This window comes from Mesocricetus auratus, unplaced genomic scaffold (assembly GCF_017639785.1).
Source record: "Mesocricetus auratus isolate SY011 unplaced genomic scaffold, BCM_Maur_2.0 Super-Scaffold_100030, whole genome shotgun sequence".
Lineage (NCBI taxonomy): Eukaryota > Metazoa > Chordata > Mammalia > Rodentia > Cricetidae > Mesocricetus > Mesocricetus auratus.
The window spans coordinates 7,580,201-7,603,553 of record NW_024429211.1 but is presented as its reverse complement, the minus strand read 5'-3'; the positions used below and the strand labels follow the sequence as shown (position 1 = coordinate 7,603,553).

Genomic DNA, 23,353 nt, shown 5'->3' with positions numbered 1-23,353 from the left:
GGTGAAGGAAACCTTTGCCTCCCCAAACTGCTTTTTGTAACAGTGCTGTATCACAACAGTACAGACCCTAACTAAGATCCCCACTCGCCTCAGACTTAGAACTACCAAACTCTACGGCAACTCTCAGCTGATGAGACCTCATTCTGGCTATTGAAGGTGGAGATATTCACCTTTATTCACTTCTAGTCAAAGGCAGGCCCCTGCCACCCGCAGCCTTCTCCTTCTACAGAACTGCCCATCTGTGCCTTTAATTACCCAGCAGCTACGGTGGGCGGAGTTGAAGCTCCTCAACCTGTGGCTATTTCCCGATCTTAGGCCTCCAAGTAGCTTAGTCATTAACAACAGATGCATCCTGTCGAGGCTGCCCATCTGATGACCCCATGAGTCACCCATCATGGCACAATGGGATTTCTCCCCACTCTTGACCCATCTTCCAGAGGAACTGCTTCTCTTTTGTTTGTTTGTTTGCTTGTCTTTCGAGCTAGGTTTCTCTGTGGCTTTGGAGCCTGGCCTGGACTTCTCTCTGTAGACCAGGCTGGCCTCGAACTCACAGAGATCCGCCTGCCTCTGCCTCCCGAGTGCTGGGGTTAAAGCACCACCACCACCACCCAGCCAAGGAACCACTTCTCACTGTAAGCAGTGGCTGGATTCGAGGCTTGGGAGGGCTGTGCGCTCATCCTGAGGGTAGGACTGATGTTCAGCTTTAGTCTGGCTTGCCCGGGTCACCTCCCTGCCTGGGAACCCTTTGGCTGTGTCTGGCTGGCTCTCACTATGGGACGCCTTTGCTCCTGCTTTCCCCCCTATCTCACTCTTTGGGATAAAGCCCCGTTTCTCATTCAGACACACCCCTCCCCTGGCTCTCATGGAAGCAGCCGCTAACCTGTGTTACTCAGAAGCTCCTCAGCACTGTTAGGAGTCCTTTCTGTTTGCTCCATTGGATAAGCGCCTGTTCTCCAGACAGTCATCTTTCCGTATTTCATTGTCCTCATTTTCCTTTGTTCCTCGTTTGAGTTTCCCCTAACTTTTTGGGGGGGAGGGGGTTCCATTTTTCTTAATTTAAATTAGAAACAAGCTTGTTTTACATGTCGATTCCAGTTCCCTCTCCCTCTCCTCCTCCCCTTTCTCCCACCAAGCCCCCTGTCCCATTCCCTTTCTGCTCCCCAGGGAGGGTGAGGCCTTCCATGGGGGATCTTCAAAGTCTGTCACATCATTTGGAGCAGGGCCTAGGCCCTCCCCCATGTGTCTAGGCTGAGAGAGCATCCTTCTATGTGGAGTGGGCTCCCAAAGTTCATTCGTGTACTAGGGATAAATACTGATCCACTACCAGAGGCCCCATAGACTAACCAGACCTCCAAACTGACATCCACATTCAGGGGGCCTGAGACAGTTCTATGCTGGTTTCTCAGCCATCAGTCTGGGGCCCATGAGCTCCCCCTTGTTCAGCTCAGCTTTTTCTGTGGGTTTCTCTCCTCCCTCTCTGCAACTGGACTCCAGAGTTCAGCTCAGTGTTTAGCTGTGGGTGTCTGCTTCTGCTTCTATCCCCTAACCCTTTAAGTTTCTGTAAGACTTTGTTTTTCTTTTTTTCTAGTCTCTGGATAGCATCACTAGCCCATGCTAGCCTAGTAGTCACTATGTAGCCCAAGCTGTCCTCAAACTATCATGGAACCACCTGCTTCAGCTCCAAGTCTGACTTCCCCGTTCTATTTCTAACCACAGTTCTCAGTGAAGGCCTTGGGACTGTTCAGTGCCCAAGGGGGGAACACTTTGTCCTGAATCCTTCTGGTCACACATTAGGGCTAGGGCTGCTAGGAAGAGGCCTCAGTGTTGTATGCACACATGCATGCATGTATTGCCAAAAGCTGACTTCTTTTCCATTATGTTTCTGAAAATTCACAGTTGTACCACCTCCCTGCTGGGAAGGAAACAGGAATAGATTGGTTTTGAAGACTTTTTGGGAGCACCCATAACTAGGTCTGAAATTAGGGGCACAGTCAGGGTGACTTCTCTCAGGGAGACACTCTCATGGCTCCTTAATGTCATTTTCAGTAGCCTAAATTTGTAGTCCATACTTCTTGGGGGTTGGCTCCAGTTGGAGCCAAGGCTCTGTATGGCTTGCACACTTTCTGGAACCTGCTGCAGCCAGCTCTTGAAGGGCAACTACTACACCGTAGACCAGGTGAGATTACAGGGCTCCCCCAAGGCCCGCTCCGTCACCTACCAAACGCAGCCTTTATGGACTGCTGTGTCAAGGACAATCATTGGGCCCCACTTTTGAAAATGAGCGCCATTCAGTAGCCTCACGGCTCTCCAGCTACATGCCCAAGTTCTGCCCATGCCTTGCAGATTCTCCTTGATTCTTTCTGGGATGCCCGACCTGGCAGCTTCACTGGGCAGAAGCTGACACCTCTTTGCTCCTTTAAACAGTCACTCGGTGTCATATTTGCTGATATGCCTGCCGTTTGTCTGGTTAGAGGTATTGGACGGTGGATTTTTTTTCCCATCCCCTCCTACCCCATTCTTCTTCAACACTGCCTCTAGGTCAGTTTCCATGGAGGCAGGGTGGACCGCATGCTCTTACGAAGTCCAGGCTTGCAAAACCTAACATTTCTTAGTTTTGAACTTTGTGTAAGCCATGAACTTTCTTACTAGCCATATTAGATTCTTTTTTTAATGCAGTCACAGATGGCAAGACAGCAGCAGTACAGTGCTTGCTCAGCATGCTCCGGGCTCAATCCCTTCGCACTGAAAACAAAGTCGGAAGCGGCAGTGCAGGGTTGCAGTGTGGCCGTGGTTACCGCTCTCCTTTGCCTCCAGCCTATTTACGAATGCCCAGTGGGTGCAGTTCTCTCGTAATTTATCTTCACGCTTTCCCAGTCAGTTCTTGCTTGTTTCCTTTTTGAACTGTGTTGTCCTTTGCTTTGCCCCCGGGGGTCACCAGCACTTACAGTTAGAACGGGAGCCCGGAAGGGTCACGCAGCCTCCTCTCTGCGCTGTCATTAGCACACAGCTGCGGGAGCTGGGAGGTTTATAAGTTTCCAAGCAGCTATTTCTTTCCTCAGCCATTAGCTGGAATGCTAATTAATTCCATCTGGTGTAAAACTCACAGTATCTTTGACATCTGTGGTTTCATAAGCCTGAGGCAGAACTCGGAATCCTCTTTTATCTTTTAATTTAAAAGTTTTAGTGTTTTGGAGGATTTCATACACAAGCACTATATTTACAGCATTTCTACTCCTCCTGCTCCCTCTCCAGCTCCTCCCAAGCCCTCCTCACTGAATGGAAAATGAGGACATGACTGCTCCTAGAGCATGGTCGAGGGGAAGGTTTTACCGTAGATGTGAAGGGAAAACAGCCAGAAGCATCTGGAAGGTTCCAGATTGAACTGGGCCATGGGGGGGTGGCAGAGGGAAGAGTGAGTGAGGAAGAGAAGAGAGAGGAGAGAGAGGGGAGATGAGAGAGGAGATAGAGGAGCTAAGAGAGGAGTCCTCGACTAAGAAGAGCCCAAGAGAGAGGAAGCAGGCGCCAAGAGGGCATGTAGCCAGAATGACTGAGTTACAGAGGGGTCAGAAGCTGGAGGAAGGGAGGTGAAACCCAGCCTGTGGGTAGGAGATGTTTAGGGTAGGGGGTGGGGCGAGAAGTTCTGGGAGGAGCCGCAGGTGCTGAATGAGACTTGTCCTGGGTTTCTCTGAGATCTGACACTTACCCCTCTCAAATTCCTGACCTCTTCCTTTGAAATCATTATGTATACATATGTATGCACACACATGTATTGTAACGAGCATTCTCCCCACCAGCCTGTTCTCAGAGCTACGTCAGTCCCAAATGAACATGAAGGATGCTATATTAATTGGCTGTTTGCTAAGGTTTCTTATTGGCTAGCTCTGACTTAATTGTTAACACATAGCTGCTAATCTCAGTATTTCCACATGGTCTTCTGTCACTGGAGAAAGGGGCCAGACCTCTTACTCCTCTCCAGTTACATGGTGACTGACTGTGCCTCCATCTCCCAGAATCCTCCACCTCTCCTAGTCCCACCTATCTTGCTTCACTATTGGCCAACAGTGCTTTATTCATCAACCCTTAAGGCAAACATACACAGAAGTCCGTTCTCTATCACCGTATACATATACATAGAAGTCTACTGAGTCCATGTCATGTTGCTCATATGTATTTGTGTTTAGGGATGATGGCTTGGGGTTGGGTACCTATCAGGGCACTGGAGATTGATTCTCTCTTTCTCTGTATCCACTAATTTCCTAAAGCTCATCATCTAGAGGATGGGCCATGTGAGATTTCCTCCATCCATGTTGTCACATCAACTGATGTTGTCATTAATGGAGGTCTTGCTTAGGCAATCATATGCTGTTGAGAGTTCATTGGTGCAACTTTCCTGTCATATATAGAAGACACCATCTTCCAGAAGACTTCCTTGTCCTCTGGCTCTTACAAGTTTTTCTATTCTCTCTTCTGTGATGTTCCCCGAACCTTAGGAATAGGGGTTGTGTTGTAGATATATCAACTGGGGCTTGGCACCCTATGATCCAGTGTTCTCTGTATTTTGATCAGTGTGTGTGTGTGTGTGTGTGTGTGTGTGTGTGTGTGTGTGTGTGTATTTTGTAAAATGGTCTCCATCTGCTGCAAAAAGAAGCTTCTCTGATGAGGGATTGAAAGCTACATTTATCTGTGGTTATAAGTACAGTTATTTAGACTGCATTTAGAAATCATACTGGTTTAGGAAAGGGGCAAATGCCACTTGTTCTCTCTGTGGTGGTTTGAATAAAAATGACCTCTATAGACCCATACGGAGTAGCACTATTAGGAAATGTGGTCTTGCTGGAGGAAACGTGTAACTGTGGAGGTGGGTTTTGAGGTCTCACATATGCTCAAGACGCCCGGTGAGATAGTTCGCTTCTTGTTGCCTGCAGATCAAGATGTAGAACTCCTAGCTCCTCTCAGACACCATGCCTGCCATGCACCACCATGACAGCAGACTAAACCTCTGAATCTGTAAGCTAGCCCCAATTAAATGTTTTCGTTTCTGAGAGTTTCCATAGTCAAGGTGTCTCTTTGCAGTAATAGAAACCCTAACTAAGGCATCCTCCTAGCTTTGATTCATTAGATGTGAGTATATAACTTGGAGTAACCATGGCCACCAGGAAAAGTAAAAGGGGGCCATGGGGTATTGTCCAGGCTCAAACTGCTGCCTAGAGCCAAGTCTGGATCCATGGCCCTACAGCAGCCAGGGTCTGAGTGGACGTCTCTGTCTCCTATTGCAACTGAGGGCCCTGTGGTTGTCATAGATCTGATGTCAGTGCCCAAGGGCCATGTTGCATCTGGAGCCATACAGACCTAAGTGGCATGTTCTGTTATCTGATACCATGATAAAGTTTGGGTCAGGACTTCATCTGGAGGCCATGTCTGTGTCCATGGCCCTAGTGCAGCCAGGGTCAGGGTTGATGTCCATGGCCCCTGTGGTCATCCGGGCCATGCAGATTCCTGGGGTTTGAGCCATGTTGGTGTCTGAGGGTCTTGCCAACAATGGGACCTTGATGATCTGGGTGGCCCATGCTGCCACCTGGGGCCATAGGGCCAAGGACCATGTCTTGGTCTATAGACCTACAGCAGATAGGGTCTGTGTTGAAGTCAGTGCTCCATGTTGCCACCAAGGGCTGTGTGGAAGCCCGGGGTCAGGTTAGTCACCTGAGTCTATGTTGGCACTGAGGACCATGCCGCAGCTGGGGGTGGAGACTGGGTCCATGGCCCTACTGCAGCTAGGGTCTGTGTTGATGTCTGAGGTTCCTGTTACCATGGAAGGCCATGTGGATACCTGAGATCTGGGGCCATATTAGTGTCTGAGGCCATGCCGATCTGAGTGGCCTGCACTGACACCTGGGACCATGGTGACACCCAGCCCCAGCTGCTGCTGAGGACCATGACTGAGTCTGAGGTCCTACCACAGCTGAGGTGTGTGCTGAAGTCCCAGGCCTGTGTTGCTGCTACCAAAGGTTACATGGAATCCTGGGATCACACAACATGTGGCATTGTTGGTGTGGGGGGGGGGCGGAGGGGGCTGTGCCACCAGAGTTGTCCTGATCTGAGTGGCCTGTGCTTCCACCTGGGTCTAGGATAAATGTGGCTGCTGCTAAGGGCCATCTCTGCGTCTGGGTCTAGCTGCAGTTAGGGTTTATGTTCGTCTGTGGCCCTTGTCCCCTCAGGAGCCACAGGAACCATGCGTGATGAAATCAGGGGGCCATGCTAAGCTGGCCCCACTCTTCACTGACCCTGGGATAGTTGGCCCTGCCCCTCACTGAACATGGCAGCAAGAGAGCTAGCCCCAACCTTCCTGGGAGAGCTGCAGGGAGTGGCCCCAGTGGCCTGGAGTGACCAGCTCAACTCCCACCCATACCCACTGCCGGGCCTGGGGTTGGCCAACCTTAACATCTGCCCCATCTAGGACCCCCTTGGGCTCGTTAAGGCGCTGTGGATTGATACCCACATGATCTCCATGACTTGGGGTGGATGCAGGATGTCTGAGAAGAGTTTTGTTGGTGATTCGGTGATGGTGGTGGACCAGGAACCAGAGGCCTTGAGCCAGACCAATGACTCATCGCAATGAGTATGTGATTGGACAAGAGGGTGGACGGTGTAACACACTGTGAATCCCAATATTTCCAGGACACATGAAGAGCTAGGTGTTGGAGAAGTGGGAAAAGATGGAGGAGCGAGGAGGTTTTTATGTTGTGTTTGTTTGTTTTGTTTTGCATTGGTTTGATTAAAAAATGTCTTTAGGGGGTACTTCATGGGTGAGGAGAAGCTATGAGGGGACTGGGAGGTGAGCAGAATTAGGGTACATGATTCAAAATTACCAAAGATCCTATAAAGAGATTATATTAAACTACAAGATACCTGTAGCTGAATGCACACACACACACACACACACACACACACACACACACACACACACACACACACACATTTTGAATGAAGTTACGTCATCATGATGATGCTTCCTGAAGAGCCATAGACTATCTATCAAAACCCCAGTGCCAGAGGTGGGAAACCTCCCTTCCAGTTGTGATCAAGGGAGTTCAAGAGACTCCCAAAACAACGCAGACAATTGCTGTCACCTCGGTTGTTTCCCAGAAACTTGGAGCTTGCTGAAGACATTACCACACACATTGGGCTCTGGACTGGGTGGAACAGAGCCAAAACCAGCCTGAAGGCCTTCTTCATGAGGGCTGCCTCTCGTAACGTCGGAAGTTTCCACGTAGGCTGCCAAGGGAGCAAAGCAACCAGGCGTCCTACCCAGCTATAAAGCCTGTGAAACGACAATGACCAGCATGGCAGAATGTCCCCAAGGGTGCAATAGCGAAACTTATATCTTTGGGATAATCAACAGCCATCTAACCGGAGTTAGTGCTTGCCCAACAGGCGGGGACACTAACGTGCAAGTGTCTCTGTGGGGTGTGGACTTGGAGTTGCTGGGAATTGGACTCTGGAAGAGCAGCCAGTGCCCTTGACCACCGAGCCATCTCTCCAGCCCCTGCATAGTATGTTTATTGTCCATTTGTGTTTCATCTTTTCAGGATTATCTTTTTCATTTCATTAGCACACTTGAGTTTTTTTATTCTTTCGTTTTGATTTTTTTTTAATATTCTAGACGTCAGTGCTCTCTCTCCCTTGTCTTTTCAGTCAGTTAACTGTTTCTTTTGTGGCACAGGAGCTTTTTAAGTCCACGAGGTCTCGTCTGTCGGCATTATTTCCTGAGCAACTGGTAGAAAGACAGAAAGCCTTGCTTATGCGTTTATCCTGCAATAAATAGTTCCTCTACTTTTCCTGTGACAGTCTCAGAGTTGCAGGCAGGTCTTGCATTAAGATCTTCAGCCCACTTGGAACTGATATTTGTGCAGGGCGACAGATCGGGATTTAGTTTTGGTTTCCTACAAGAATATATCCATTTCTTCCAGCACCATTGTTAAAGAGAGTGTCTTTACCCCCAATGTATAGTTTTGGTATAGTTGTCAGAAGCTGTACAGCTGTGGCTGTGTGTCTGGGTCCTGTCACATTGATCTACATGTCAATGGTATTGCATTGCTGTGGCTCTATAGTGTAACTTGAAACTAGGTATGGTAATCAGGTATGGTGATATCGCCAGCACATATTAAAGCACTGAAGAGAGGAGTTGGAGAAGACAAGAAATGGAAAGACCTCCTGTGCTCATGGACTGGAAGAATGAATATTGTAAAGGTGTCTAACTTACCAAAACCAAACTAATGATTCAATGTAATCCAAAATCAAAAGTTTCAGCACCACCGTTCATAGAACTAGAAAACATGGACTAGAACACGAAAGATTACAGGTAGCAAATCAGCACCAAGCAAGGCCATTGACAAAAGCTGCCTGAGCTCACGGGAGTTTTGTCAAGTCTCAGGGAGAGTGAAATAGGGGCCCGCTCTGTAGAAATGCACTCCTGCAAACAGGATGGAGGACTCCAGAGAGAAGGCTGGAGGTTACATATCAGAAACGGCAGTTCACCACCCCATGCCATTTCCAGATGTGATGCACCAAGCCCCATGTGGGTCAGATAGGAGGATCTTCTCCATTCAGGAAGGTGGAGAGGGGCTTAGTCAGCCAAGAGACCACCTTTCTTCTCCCGAAATCCTGCATGATTACATGCTTAGGGCTTGAGAGTGCGGGAAAGGCAATCCAGGCAACATTAGCAAGTTGGCCCAAACAACCCTATGTTTAGCTGTGAGGATGCTGATCACCCTCCAGAGTCTGTTCTCTCCACGGAAGTCCTGAAGTACATTGGTTTCATCTGAAGTAAAAAATAGGATCCAAGTAGAGACCTCTTGGCAAACCATTAGCAAATGCCTGTAGATTTTCTAACTGACTTGCTGGTTGCCAGGAAGCGCACGACACAGGATAGCCAGAAAGTCAAGAGTCCCCTCTGAGGCCAGTGCTAATCACAAGATTCTGGAGTGGGGAGGAGATCTTGCCCCTTGCCTCAGAAGGCCTCTGCGAGGGAATGTCCCATGTGAGCTGTGGACCTGATTCGTCCTGAATGGGACCACAGAACCCGCCAGTCATGACATGGGCAGGTTTCACAGGCATAACTGTTACCTTCCGGGCCAGGTTTCCACGTGGCTGCAAACACATCAACCATGTACTCCCGCGTAGACTTAATGCACCAAGATTTTGAATGGATGAAGCTGGAGTGGAGAGTTGTTTCTGTGGGATTATTGGATAGGTAAGGGCTGTGAGGAGGTTTGCTAAACAGTGGGGCAGGCCCTAGAAGGGGTTAGACCCTTGAGGTCTGGAGAAGAGGAATGCCTGCTACCCAGGTCTTACTGACGAGCAAGCATGGAAGCCATGTGCGTTACCATTGTCCCGTCTGTGTGGGTGTCTCAGATAGGGTTCTATCGCTGGGAAGAGACTCCATGACCACGGCGACTCCCGTGAAGGAAGAACATTTCATTGGGGGTGGCTTGCATTTTCAGAGGTCTAGTCCATCATCGTCATCGTATGCCAGAGTGGCATGCTGGCTGAAATGGTGCTGGAGAAGTAGCGGAGAGCTCTGCAACAGGAAGTGGTCTGTGTTGCTGGGTGAAGCTTGAGCACATACAAGACCTCAAAGCCCACCTCCATAATGACACACTTCCTCCAACAAGATCACACCTACTTCAACAAGGCCGCACCTCCTTATAGTGCCATTCCCTTTGGGGGTCATTTTCTTTCAAATCACCACAGTAGGAAACATGGATTTCAGTTCTCAGTTCATAAATACAACATTGTTCCAGCTTACAACTCCACTTTCACTTTATTCCTTTATGAAGTGGGTATTAAAATATTAAAATGACTCTGTGTGTGTGTGTGTGTGTGTGTGTGTGTGTGTGTGTGTGTGTGTATCTAAAATCGGAGCTACCCTACACAGGGGATAATGCTCTTCAGAAGTTATAGCTTGTCGAATAAAAGTCCCAGAGCCAGGGTGTGGGGCATATCTCCTTGAGTTGTTGATGAGAGATGCCCTGGAGATGCCCTCAAACAGTGCACGATATTGCTGTTGCTCTTGGTTACCTACCTGCCAGACTTTATGGGAAGACCCTGTTGGTGAAGACACCACACCTTTGGTCGTAGAACGTGGAGAAGTCAAGTGGAATTTGGGAATCGGGGTGCTAGGGGAGAAAAGCCATGCAGAGTTTTACCCGGTTCTGAACCCTCCGGTGGACAATGACAACCAGCGTGACAGAATACGGTCATAGTGGCACACATGTTATGAGGGCAACCAACTGGTCACTGAATGGGTTTCAGGTCCATTCCACAGGAGAAAATGCATGTTAGGTATGGGAAAATACGGGCGAGGGAGAATATAGGCTCCAGGAGTGACCCTACTACGATGGTTTGGCCAAGTGAATGTAGTAGCAACCTGTCTTTAAATTCATACCTTTAAACTCACAAGTCAGTGTAACTTCCAGAACTCATCAGTTTCTTGCTAAGGTGGATAGTGGTTAATACAGGTCAAGGTGCAGACCCCTCCCCCAAGGCTCGGGACCACTTTTTGAAGACAGAGCAGAACTACTGTGAAGTTCCAGAGGTTGGGGAGGACTGGGCTGAAATTAGCGTCTTCTAGACGTGACAGGGCCACACTCATGGACACACAAGATGGACGTTCAAGCAAACTCCCAGTGTTAAGGCAGAGGAGTTCATGGCTTCATCCCTAGCTGAGGAGATGGGGATAGCTCATGGATTCTTGGGGAGGGAGTCTATTTTCTTTAAGGGTGTGACTCCCACACATGTGAGTATATATATGGGCATCACAAACTAGATTCAGTGGGCTATAAAAAATAAAAAAAGGTGAGGTCACAAAGTTGGGAAGAGGTAGTGGGTGATTGGGTCTGGGAGAAGTTAGGGGAAGGAACGCAGGGTGAACATCATCAAAAATATTGTATGCATGTATGAAATGCTCAAAAAACCCAATAAAATATATATAAATAAAATAAAATACTGGCTTATGTTGTATACTTTAAAATACTTTTTCAATTGCTATTAATGTAGTAAAAGCATATTATACTGATATGCTTTTCTTCTATAAATATATATGAGATGTAATAAACACCTGTAGTTATATATCTAAATATATACAAACTTTGACATTTTAACCTTTTTTCAAAGAAATTGTATCTTGACAATTTCATGTACATGTTGTATTCTAATCACATTCACCCCCTTATCTTTTCTTGCCTCACTCTGAAAATCCTTTTCTTCCCTATTATTCACCCTTCCTTTCTTTTTTGACTCACTGAGTTTAATTAAATCTGCTTGCATGAGCACAGGTAGGCATATTTGCTAGAGTTGGCAATTCAGCCACGTCTGTGCTGCTGCTGCAAAAATATATGTCTCCTTCTCCCCTAGGAACCGTCAACTGCCAATAACTTCTCAAGCAGCGGGCGCCTCATGATCCCTTCCCCATCCACCCTAGGATGTTGTCAGACAAAATCTTTTTCGAATATTATACCAGCATTGTGGAGTCCACAAATGTAACAGCCACGTGCTTGGAATACAGCTTTCCACAGAGATGCTCACCATGTGCTGGCTTTACATTTCTTCTGCTTCCTCCTTGACAATGTTCTCTGAGTCTTGGAAGGATAAGCACCGGACAACCACTTATTTTCAGCGCTCTGACTAGTTTTGAATGTCTTCATTAACCATCATTTATTGAAAAATAAACCTACCCTAACCAGGAAACAACGCTAATATGTGGGTATAAATATTCAGGAGACAGCTTGAACAGCACAGACTGTTCACTTAGCAAAACAAAAGTACCAACTTGCCTGCTAGGGCTGTGATATCCCCAGCCATGGGCTCTTGACCAGATCCATGGTACCAGATATGGAGTCTGCCCTGTGGAAAGGGCCTTAAATCCATTCAGAAGTGATACCACTGTTGTATCAGTGGGCATATATTATTTGGCAGTTCAGTTGTATAGTATGCAAAGTTCACAGACTGGTAATACTGTTGCTTAATTTTCTCTCCTAGAAGACTTCATAGCATAACGTAGAGTTTTCTAGCACTATGAAGACTAGCTGGCACTGGAGAATGACTGTGTGTGTGGGGGGGCGGGGGGAGAGACTGAACTTCTGGCCCATTTCCAGCTTGACTTCTCTGTGTCCTGCAACCAAAGCATGAAGTGTCTCCAGCACTATCCATTTCTGGTAGGCAATCAAGAGCAGTGTTAAGAACTCGTTTTGTTTTGGGGGCCTCAAAGGCCTCTCTGACTAATAATTTCTAGAGAGGTATCTTGTCCCTGGCTCTGAGATTGCTGTTTGATAATCTGTGCCTCCTGGAGTTAGCATTATCCATCTACATGAAGTACCTCTATTCAAACTGATATTGTTATTATCATCATCACCATTATTATAGCTTTTTTTAAAAACTAGCTTTCAAAATAGTAGTTTTCCATGTGGCTTTCCTCCCATACATACCTAGGTTTGATCAACTCTCTCATACATCCCCCACTAAGTCAGTTTGTGCATTAGAGTTAGGTCTTGGACCCACTGCCAGTGGCCTCATATATTGTCCCAGTCACGCCATTGTTACCTATATTAAGGGAGATCTAGTTTGGTCTTATGCAGGTTCCCCATTTGTCAGACCTGAGTCAGTGATCTCTCACTAGCTCAGGTCAGCTGATTCTCTGGGTTTCCCCATCATGGTCTTGACTCCTTTGTTCCTATTATCACTCCTCCCTCACTTCGATTGTACTGCAGGAGCTTGGCCCATTGTTTAGCTGTGGATTTCTGCATCTGCTTTCATCTGTTTCTGGAAGAGGGTTCTAGCTTCTCTGGGGTTATGGATTTTAGGCTGGGTATCTTCTGCTTTATGCCCGATATCCACTTATCAGTGAGTACACACTATATTTGCTTTCTGGTTTTGGGTTATCTCACTTAGGGTGGTTTTTTCTAGTTCTGTCCATTTGCCTGCAAATTTTAGGATGCCATTGTACCCCATTGTGCAAATATACCACATTTTCTGTATCCATTTTTCAATTGAGGGACATCTAGGCTGTTTCCAAGATCTGGCTATTATGAATAATGTTGCTATGAACATAGTGGAACAAATATCCTTGTGGTGTGACTGTGTCTTCTTTGGGTATATGCCCAACACTGGCATTGCAGGGTCTTGAGGTAGGTTGATCCCTGACTTTCTGAGAACTCAATGCTGATTCCACAGTGGCTGTACAAGTTTGCACTCCCACCATCAATGAAGGGGTGTTCCTCTTTCTCCACATCCTCTCCAGCATAAGCTGATAGACAGGAATTTTTATTCATTAAAGCGGTAACTCCCCATACTCTCTCTCCTGCGTTGGTACCAAACACCTATGTTTACTCCCTATTTGTTTACCACAGTTATTTTATGAAGTTATTCTGTACAGAGCACATTCTTTTACTTCTTGTTCATTCACTCAGTAGATGGGCAGGCTTCATTATGTACCATTCTTTTTAAAAATTAATTTTAATTACATTTAATTTTTTATTAACTTTATCATAAAAAGCTTGGAAATAAAACCCACGAAATTACAGTATGTACCACTCCTTTTTTTAAATGGGAAAATGATATTCCATTGTATCTATACATCACATTTTGCTTATTCATGTACTGACTGATATGCATATGCACAGTTGTGTGTGCAGATGGATACATGCATGTGTGTGTGTGTGTGTGTGTGTGTGTCTGTGTGTGTGTAACTAGGGGCCCACATTGGACATCTGCCTCAACCATGCCTGTTTCTTTTTGTTTTTTTCTTTTGGTTTTTCGAGACAGGGTTTCTCTGTGGCTTTGGAGGCTGTCCTGGAAAGTAGCTTTTGTAGACCAGGCTGGCCTTGAACTCACAGAGGTCCACCTGCCTCTGCCTCCCAAGTGTTGGGATTAAAGGTGTGCGCCACCAACGCCCCCGGCCTGCCTGTTTCTTTTCGAGAGAGGACTTCTCACTGAACCTTAAGCTCGCTTGCTTGTTTAGACTAACTGGCCAGCAAGCCCCACAGATCCTCTGTTCTCTGCATAGCCAGTGTGGGGATTACAGGTGCAAGCCTCCATCTCTGTTTTTGCTTTTAAGTCAGTGCTGGGGACGCAAACTCAGGCCCTTATTCCGTCAGTAGCCGCCTCACAAGCTGAACCATCTTCCCGTCCTCAACTGGCAGACTTAAGACTAACTATATTAAATAATCACATTGTCCACGAAAAATCATATCATTGGATAAGATTACCAAGAATGAACTACATGCCGCTGTCCAAGGAGCGCTGTGAGCTATGTAAGCAGCTAGGCTGAAAGTAAATGGATGAACAGTGCTGACAGCGCTAATCTGGCTAAGAGGAAACATGGAGGGGGGTGGCTGGGAGCCAACATCAGAGATTGCATTAGGAGAATCTATCTTCCGAATCAACAGCTCTTAAAAACAGTCGATGATAGAGAAAGAACGCTGTCTGGGAGGAAGAGGGCACGTACCTGTGAGGCGGTCAGCTTCTCAAAACTGTTCATTGTGGATGCCTGCACGCTTAAACACAGAGCTTCACAATATTCCAGCAGAAACTGACCTAACACGGGAGGGACTCACAGAGGTCGTAGGGCCTTCTCTTGGTAATACAAACAAACAAACACCCCCCCCCAAAACTCCAAACAGAATAAACAACAGAAAATCCTTGAAACTTTATCTGGATCCAAGGCTTGAATCACAGACAGAGAGAACCGTGGCTGCGAATTCTGACACCATCTCCGTTTCCGTCCTGAGCCACCAACTGAGGGTAGCTCTGGGTCTTTAGCAGTCCACCAGGACAAAGGCCTGCTCTATCCTGATAGGTTAGCACGTCCTCAAAGAAGAGCCCAGGAAGTGTCCCTTGGTGTCTGTATGGACTGGTTGCTGCCTTCCTTAAGGATGCTCTGTTCCCTCACATGAAAGGACATGGCATCCGCACAGGATCTGCATGCTCCTGCAGACTTTAACTCACCTGCAGATGACTTCTAGTCCCTAGTGCAACGTGGAAGGTACGTAAGGAGCTGTTACACCATATTGGTTAGGGATCAACGGCAGGGAACTCTGTCTGTCCAGGTTTCGCATTGGTACAAACACTGTAGGTAGTTGTCCCATGCAGAACCAGTGATAATGGAGATCTCACCACATGCCAGGTCTGCCACTGGCAGGGCCATCCTGGAAACTTGAGGGATGACCAGAATCTGCTGTCCACTTTGGAAATATTTTGGCATCTGTTCTCATTCTCTTACATAGATGTCCTTGAATGTTTTTGTTGATTTGTTTGTTTGTTTTTCGAGACAAGGTTTCTCTGTGGCTTTGGAGGCTGTCCTGGAACTTGCTCTTGTAGACCAGGCTGGTCTCAGACTCACAGAGATCCTCCTGCTTCTGCCTCCCGAGTACTGGGATTAAAGGCGTGTGCTACCACTGCCCAGCTTTTTATTGATTCCAGATGGCTGTCTGCTCTGGATAGAATTAGCAACTTCCAGTTAAACAGTGAGCCAAGAAGATTTCAATCTCTTCCCAGGGGGCTCTCCATCACTCTTTCATGTCTGTGGACTGAGGGAGCCTGTTACCAAGGCTGGGATGTATTTCATAGGCAGAGTCTCTCATTGATCTTCCTTGAAAGATGTAGCCCATCAGTGTGTGTGGGGAGGAGGGGCATGCTTTTATTTTATGTGCAATAAAAACACTTATCTCTTAATTAATTACCCTAGGCCCAAGCCCACACACTATTAATGCTCACTTTTCTGGGCTTTCTGGCTAATTAAACTCAATGATTTTTTTTCTCTGAATGAGAACAATTGTTTGAATAATGTGCTCATTGCTCATTGGGTTGAATGTGAGGACTCACTTATTACACGGCAACAATCCTTCCAACATCGCTATTCTCATTTCACTCATTAGCTTTGGAAAGCAATGATCAAGGATCACGCCTTTTATGTCTGGGAACTTACTTAAGCCTTAGCTTGAAAGATTCTCTCTGACTGCCTATTTGTGAGCCCAGAGAGAGTAGGCATGGTGTGTGTGTGTGTGTGTGTGTGTGTGTGTGTGTGTGTGTGTGCGCGCGCGCATATGTGGGGTATATGTGTGTGCATGTTGTGTGTGTATACAAGTGTGTGCACATGTGTGTGGTGTATATGCTTGTGCACGTGTGTATGGTGTGTGTGCATGTGTGGGGTGTATTGTGGTGTGTGTGTGACTGTGTGTGTGTACATGTGGTGTGTGTGCATTTGGTGTGTGTAATATGTATGTGGTGTGTGTGTTTGTGTATATGCATGTGTAGTATGCACATATGGGGTATGCATGTGTACAGATGTGTATGTGGTATGTTTGTATGCGTGTGTGTGGTGATTCTGTGTGTTCATGTGTAGGGTGTATGTGTGGTGTGTGTATGTGCATGTATTCTTAGCATTTATTGAGCAATCACCCACTTCAACAGCAAGCTGGCATGAATAGCAATGCCAGCTATATTTGTTCCGAATATATATAGTTCTTGTTCAGCTGGGCAAGCCACTCACTGCTCTTTAATCCTAAATTGACTTTAACCTTCTCACTGAATCATAAATTTCAACAATCATTTTTTTTTCTGATTCGAGGGAGTTCAGTTAGTAAATGCTAGTTGATATGTTTACTTGTTAGCATACTCGACCCGAGATCTTTTGTGGTAACACCTCTTTCAGAAAACACCTTTGCCTTCAAAGATACAGAACTTTTGCCAGATCCTACAGTCAAGTTAATAACATGCCTGTGATCATTTAAGACTGTGTGCTCAATCCGATATCACACTGTGCCCTCCGTCTGTTTAACCGGCCTTGGAGAAGGCAGTGTAAACAGCCTCACTATGCCTTAGATTTCCCACACAGTTTTATATGCCCTAAGCTATCTGCATGACTTCAATCCACTGTGTTCTCATCCATAACCCTGATCAGAAGAATTTACCTGTGTTGCAACCATTTGCTGAAAACAGACAGCAAGTTGAAAAGCAGCCTTAAATAACAGATACTCTGTGAATGTTGGAAGCAACACGTGGGTTAGCTGGGGTCAGCAAAGTACCTTCTTCCCTTGTTAACTATGTTAAAGATTTCTGTAGAAAAATACTCATTTCTTTCCCCACTATGTTTTCCATGCCGTTCAATAAACACAGAGCAAAGACCTCTATTAGTGATAGGCAACACAGACAGAAGATATGGGGAGAGAAATGAGGAATTCAAATTTAGGTTCACTCTTGGTCTTAACAACCCCAAGAGGAAGTCTCTTTTCATTCCTTAATGAGATATTTTTGTACCCTGGGTGAGGATTCCTTAATACATTATTGAAGTATTCTTCAATTATTTGACCTAGTATCTGTGTCATTTTAACCGGAAAATCTCTTTTTAATCATTTCTTGTCAGCTAGGTATTCTGGCCATGCTCTGCTTTAAAAACAAAACAAAACAAAAAATGGTGCTAGCCATGGTAACACACACCTTTAATTCCAGCACTAGAGACAGAGACAAGTGGAACTTGCGTTCAAGGAAAGCCTGGTCTATGCAGAAAGTTTCCGACCATCCAGGGTAAATAGTGAGACCCTCTCTCAAACAAAACAAAACAAAAACTTGGCAGCGTCTTAAGTTCTTTCTCACGTTTGTAGGTTAGATTTACTGGAGTTTTAGTTGACAGTGTTTCCACCCACACTTTAAACGTATGCTTAGGCTGCCTGTTTCCTATCAGCACTTATTTATTTATTTACATTTTATTTTAGGCCTTAAGAAAGAGATTACACCCCTACTTATTTATTTATTTTTGTTTATTTTAGGCCTTAAGAAAGAGATTACAGTCCTATTTATTTATTTATGTTTATTTTAGGCCTTAAGAAAGAGATTACACCCCTATTTATTTATTTATTTATTTACGTTTTATTTTAGGCCTTAAGAAAGAGATTACACTCCTGTGGCCTCTCTTCCAGGATTTCTGATGCGTGTCTTACCGATGATCTCTGAGATGGGATGGCTCACTTCCCTTTTCCTGTTTTCAAGATACCAACTTCACCTTTCACCAGCCTTGCGTCACGTTACAACGTTTTGGATTTCTTGTGTTTACCCTGTTTGCAGTTTGTTGAGATTCGTGCACTTCCACATTTATTTCTTCTGTGAAACTTGGGAATTTCTTGTCAGTGTTTCTTCAGATATTATTTTCCTTTCCTCTCTCTTCCTTGAGACTCCCAAAACCGCATACATTGTTTAATTCAGTTCCTCAAATGCCCTAATCTCTCTTCAAGCAGTCTTCTTTATTTTTAAAATTTTTCTCCCTTATTTGATTTCTTTTTGTTATAAAGTTTTCTCATTTCTTCCATCCATTAGGTCAGCTGTTGAGAGTTTCTCGTGAGGCTGGGGAGATGGCCTAGTGGGAAAAAGGCTTTCTGTAACATGCCTGATGACCCGAGCTTGGGTCTGTAACACCCACAGAGGAGTCAGGTTTGGTGGTCTGGTGGCATGTCCCCTAACCCCACACTAGAGGGCAGAAGTGGGCAGGTCCTGGGAGCTCACTCGCTGACCAGGGAGGCCTAGCTAAATGAGTTTCAGGTTTGGTGGGAAACTTTAAGGTGAAGAAGCAACGAAGGAAGACGTTCCAACATCATCAGCCCCTCTGGCCTCCACACACACTCACATGGGTGAGCATGCAAGTGCGTACATGCACGTGTGTACACACACACACGTCATACACACTCAGATGCCATTTATATTTTTCAACTCCAAATTTTTGTTTGGTTCTATCTGAAAATTTCAGGTTCTTTTGTTGATATTCTAATTTTATTCATTTTTTTAAAAAATTAACTTGTTGCCTTTAGTTTTTTGTCCATTTCTTGAAAGGTAGGGTCTCATGGATACTAGGCTGGCTTTGAGCTTGCCATACAGACATGGGTGACCTGCAATTTACAATTCTCCCTGCCTGCACCTCCTCAGTGTTGGGATTACAGGGGAATGCCACCACACTTGGTTGATACAGGACTGGGACTTGAACCCAGATCTCCATGTGGGCAAGGCATGGGCTTTGCCAAGTGAGCCGCATCTCCAGGCATGCTTGGCAGATACACTTCCTCTCCTGATTAGCTGGATGCGCTTGGGTGTGAGGGCCATCTTGAGATAGCCTCTGATCATCCCGCGTGCTCAAGAAGTGTGGGTTTGTTTGGTCGTGTGTTTGGCATTCTCTGTTTCCTGGTACCCATGGTGGCTTTGGAATGTCTTACTTTCCTAAGGAGAGAGAGTACTCATTGTAAAGTGGGGAATGGGGGCAGAGAGATGGAACAGAAAAGGGGTAGTGGGTGGGGTAATTCAATGTAAGGATGTATGAAGAATCCTTATGGAAATCTACTAGCTTATAAATGAATACAGATACAATACACACACATATTATATATAATATATAAAGTTTTAATTTGAATAGAAGTACCTGCCACCTACCAGCTCCCAAATAAAGACATGGAGACTAAATATTAGTCATGAATTCTTGGCCTTACCTTATGTTTGTCCCTCCAGCAGTTATAACTTAATTTATCCTGTTTCTATTCATCTACAGTTTGCCTCGGGGACGTCCACCTTTCATTCTGTAGGTCCTATTTTCGCTGCCTCTTCTGTGTCCTGCTGACTAGTGGCTGGCTGGCTGGCCTCTGGTCTCTCCCTCTCTTTCTTCCTTGTTCTCTCTCTCAATCTCTCCAGCCTAGATTCCTCCTCCTACTTAATTCTCTCCACCCTCCAGCCCTGCCTATCCCTCTACTGCCTAGTTAGGGACCATTCAGCTTTTAGATCAAACCATGTGCTTTAGGCAGACAAATCAACACATCTTTACGTCATTAAACAAATATAGCACAGACAAATGCAACCCACCTTTACACAGTCAAAGTAATGTTCTGCAACATAAACACATGGGACACATCTTTACATAGTTAAAGTACCATTCCACCGCAACTCTTCATGGGTATGTGACAATACTGCTCTCAGAAGACATGGATTATTATGCTAAAAATCTCAGTGCCAGTCACAGGATATTTTCCCTTGAGTTATTGTTCAAGGAGGCTCTTGGAGGGACCCAAAAATATCACAGGCTAACAACATTGTTCTGGGTTGCCCACTAGAGCTAGTTGATAAGACCCTATTGCTGAAGACACCATGTACTTTGAATGCAGGTCATCATAGAGAAATCAATCTTGGCTGTACAGGAAAGCATTTCCCTGCTTACTGGCTTATGTAGTGACAGCAGGTGCTATACAGAATTGCTGTGGGGGGGAGGAGGGAAGGAGGACGGACATCCATGGCCTCAATTGACAGTAGATCTTCTTTTTCTTTTAAGAATGAATTATGTCTTTTAAAAATCTTTTTTATTTAAATTAGAAACAAGCTTGCTTCACATGTCAATCCCAGCTCCCTCTCTCTTCCCTCCTCCCTCCATCCCCCCACCAATCCCCACTCTGCTCCCCAGGGAGGGTGAGGCCCTCAATGGGGGATCTCCAGTCTGTCATTTCATCCAGGGCAGAGCCTAGGTCCTCCCTCATGTGTCCAGGCTGGACAGAGCATCCCTCAATGTGGAATGGGCTCCCAAAGTCCATTTGTATGCCAGGGATAAATACTGATCTACTACCCCAGGGCCCATAGATTGCTGAGGCCTCCTCACTGACACCCAAATTTAGGGGGTCCAGATCAGCTCAATGTCAGCTGACAGTAGATCTTGCATGCTACAATACTGATCTTTCTTGAAAACTGCGCCCACTGTTGCAATAGTGGCATGCCTGTTACGGGAGCAATCAACTGCTTTCCAGATGGATTTGAGGCCTGCATCACAGGAGAGGTTGTATGCCTTGTATTCTAAGCCTGCTCAAAAATCCATGACTGGGGAGATCACAGGCCCTGGATGGGGGGAGTTCCCATTGCTGTTATGCTAACTGGTCCCATTATGAGCTGCCTCCTAAATATCTGTGTTCATCCTTAGATCTGGGTTTCTCTCAGCTTTGGTCGGAGAAGCTTCTTTTTACGGTGGTTAGTGGTTTATGAAGACAATTACAGCTCGTTGAAGTACAAAGTGTAAGCAGCTGTGCGTGTTTAGCTGTGGATGAACTAGTTATAGTAACTACTCCCATCCATGCTCAGGGAACGTTTGCAGATGACAGGGTGGTAAGAATGCAGGAGCTGGATGGATAGGGAGGAGAGCTGTGAAAAGTTGACTTCTGGATATGACATGGCTGTTGGAGAAATCAACACGGTGGCTGTGGTCACCTGCACAAGACCTGTACAACATCAAGCCGGTAAAAATTCCAGCATGGACAGTGGAGGCATCCCCAAGGACCCACTCTTGGCATAGGAGCTGATTGGCAGTTGGTGGTTGCTGAGACCATGGATGGCATGAATAAAGGCAGAAGTCATTGGATGCAGGAGGTTATTAATAACAGAAATAAAAAGAAGTCATGAAGGTAGGAAGGAGAGGGAGATGAAGGCTCTAGAGGAAGTTGGAGGGAGGCAGCGGTGGATGGATACAACCAGAATGCATTGCATAAATACACGCACTTTCAGAGATTAATGAAAATGCCGCTTAAGAAATGACTTGGTAAAGGCAGTACTATTGCAACCTTACACATTCTAGGCCACCCTATTTTTAAAAAAAGACTAAAAGAGAGTTTTAAAAAGATTAACAGTAAGGATCTCTGAATCCTAAAATTGTGTAGAGTTGTTTAATTTATCATCTTTTACAGTCTCCAAATTACCCAAAATAGGGAGAGGTACATGCACTTTTCACTTACATCTCCTTACTTATGATGACAAAACAAAAGCGTCTGTGCCTGTTTGTGTGTGTATGTGTGTGTACATATGTGTGTGTATGTCTATGCTTACGTGTGTATGTGTGTGAGTGTATGTGCACATGTGTGCGTTTCTTTACCTGTGATTGAGAAACTAGAGGCACAGAGTAGTTAGATTATTTGAACAAGGTCCTTGGAACACTCGACTTTCCCAGAAATAGTATGTAAACAGCAGCGTCAGAGAGCAGCGTGATACTAAGTGACACGCTGGGACACTTCTACAGACGTACCAGAAGACCTGAGTCAGTTAAGGCAGATGGGGGAGCTGACACATCTACCTGGTTAAGGCAGTTTGGGCTGCAAAACCATGCTGGTTATTAGATGTCTCAGGCAGAGCTCTACTTTGCCTTCCTTTGGAACACCTACTTAGTTTTGTGTGCATAGGTGTTTTGCCTGATTGTGTCTGTGTACCATGCATATGCCTGGTACCCTCAGAGGTCAGAAGAGGGCATTTGGGTCTCCTAAGAATGGAATCCGGGTCTTCTGAAAGAGCAGTCATTGTCCTTAACCACTGAGCAATCTCTCCAGCTCTCCTACCTTCCCTTTTTTGGTATGCCTAAGTCAAGAAATCGGCTTAAGGTTTCTATCCCGGCATTCCCTTGCCTTCCACAATGCCTTTGAGTAGGGTTCCCGGGCATCTCTGTTCTTTATAGGAAACGGTGCAGGGCAAGAAGAGACACCCTTGTTCTATGTAGACTGCTTTTTCTGCTTCTTGAGATATGGTAGGTGCTGTTATACACAGGTGAAGAGCACAGTTCTCCATAAGACAAGAGTCTCATGGTCCATGTGTCAGGCAAACAGAACTATTTTCCTTAAGTTTCTCCTTTGGTGTCGTTTGTTCATTTATAACCTGGGGGGGGGGAAATCACTGTTATCCCCGTGGGGGTGAATGTTTTATGGTGGCTGCCGCACCACTTGGGAGGAGGCCTTCATCAGAGAAGGCCTGCACCGACGCATAAAGCAATTAGGTGGGAAAATGGCTTCTTTAAGTTCCCATGAAAACTCCTTTTACTTCATGTTGCACGTTGGTACACGCTGTAGTGTCTGGTTTTTTTGGGGGGGGTGCTTTTATGGAGGCCCTTCCTCCACTAGACGTGCTAACACAGCAAAGGGGCATTCTATCTAGGGCAAACTTGTGCCTTGTTTCAATCGTGACTAATAAGCCCTGGGAGCTACTCTGATTGTCATCTCTCTCTGACTTGCTTGCCCTAACTTCTGATGGGAGCCACTAGGACGTGTCTCAAGTGACTATATCCTGACCTCAGGAGATAGACTTTTCTGCCTGAAAAGAGAGACCCATCGGACATTAATGTTTTCACTGTTGGGAAGTGCTGGGTCCTCTGTTAAGGTGCGCCCAAAGGATCAGCCACCTAACAGATGAGAACTCGGTGAGAATTGCTGTGTGCTTTTGCTCTGTGCCAAGCTGGAAAGGGGGTGGTCCCCTGTAGCCATCCCTCCTAAGTCCGGCTCTCACTGCTCAGAGAGAACTTTGGTCATGGAGATCT

The 23,353-nt window shown here is 45.9% G+C and overlaps 1 protein-coding gene across 1 annotated transcript in view; it reads left to right on the top strand.

Moving 5' to 3' along the window:
* Oca2 (OCA2 melanosomal transmembrane protein) overlaps window positions 1–23,353 on the top strand; it is a 176,751-nt gene that overhangs the window by 4,862 nt on the left and 148,536 nt on the right.